Raw genomic sequence first — 1,149 nt, 5'->3', positions numbered from 1 at the left:
AATCAGATAGTAAGTAAAATATAGAGTCAGGTTCTCTAATGAGCGTTTACTGTATAAGGTATAATGGGGAGGGAAAAATAGTTAAAATATGCCAGCAACTCTAGAAAAGCTAAATGAAAAGCTAAGTTCTCACTGTCAGCCACATTTTGATTTCTGAGATTTGTCAGGAAAGGTCTTTGGGGAGGAAAAAAAAGAGCTAAGCTTCAAAAAATAATATACAGAATAAATCAGGGTAAAATATATATACATATATATTTTTTTCATTTAGGACTCTAGTATTATAAACCACTTCAGGTTTGCCTTGCACTGTGTAACTCCTACAGAAACTACAGAGTTATTTTCTTGCACTGCAGCAATATACCTTAATTTTTTCTAACATATCTGTGGGGTTTTTTGCTCTGCTTTGCTAACTACAGAACGTGACGTCTTAAGTCTCAAAGAAACATGTGAGCAAGGTTTTAGATGGAAAGCAGTTGAGTATCAGCCATGGTTACACATATGCTTAGTCATACCAAAATGCTGTAATGGCACTGGCTATGTAACACAAAAGAAGCAATCATCTGAAATAAGGACCGAGCAGAAGATAATCTTGTACCCAAGGAAACAGAACCGCAAAGTATCTCATTTTTCACACCAGATTACACAAGCAGTTACAAATTCTAAAGGAAGTATGCTAAAAGGGCTACTTTCCACTGAAAGAGAAAGAATATGATTTTACAAGCCCAATATTATGTTTTCATTCATAAAGTCTGGGAACATGGCCAGACCTGACTGCATACATTCAATTTGACCTTTCAGGAACATTTATTTCACTGCAGAAACTCTATGCTAATGCATAACTTTGAATTACACGACTAATGCCAGTCAGAGATATCACCTCCCAGTGAAGCAGCAGTTAATTAAATAATCCTTCCGGGACCATCAGTCGTAAAATATCCGTCCCCCAGATTACACCAACCAGCCTGGTTGTCTAAAGAAAGTGACAGTTGTGGATGCTAGCGATGCAATTCACTAAATTGAGTTGATTAACACAGAATCTTGTAATAATGGTCGTGACCGTGTCCAAGAAAATAACTTTGATTTTCTATGACCGTCCAAGTTCAGTGGTGCCCAAACTTTTCAGTGCTTACCCCAATGACAGGAGGTGGC

This window comes from Gallinula chloropus (assembly GCF_964237585.1).
Source record: "Gallinula chloropus genome assembly, chromosome: 4".
Classification (NCBI taxonomy): domain Eukaryota; kingdom Metazoa; phylum Chordata; class Aves; order Gruiformes; family Rallidae; genus Gallinula; species Gallinula chloropus.
This window is presented reverse-complemented; position numbering follows the sequence as displayed.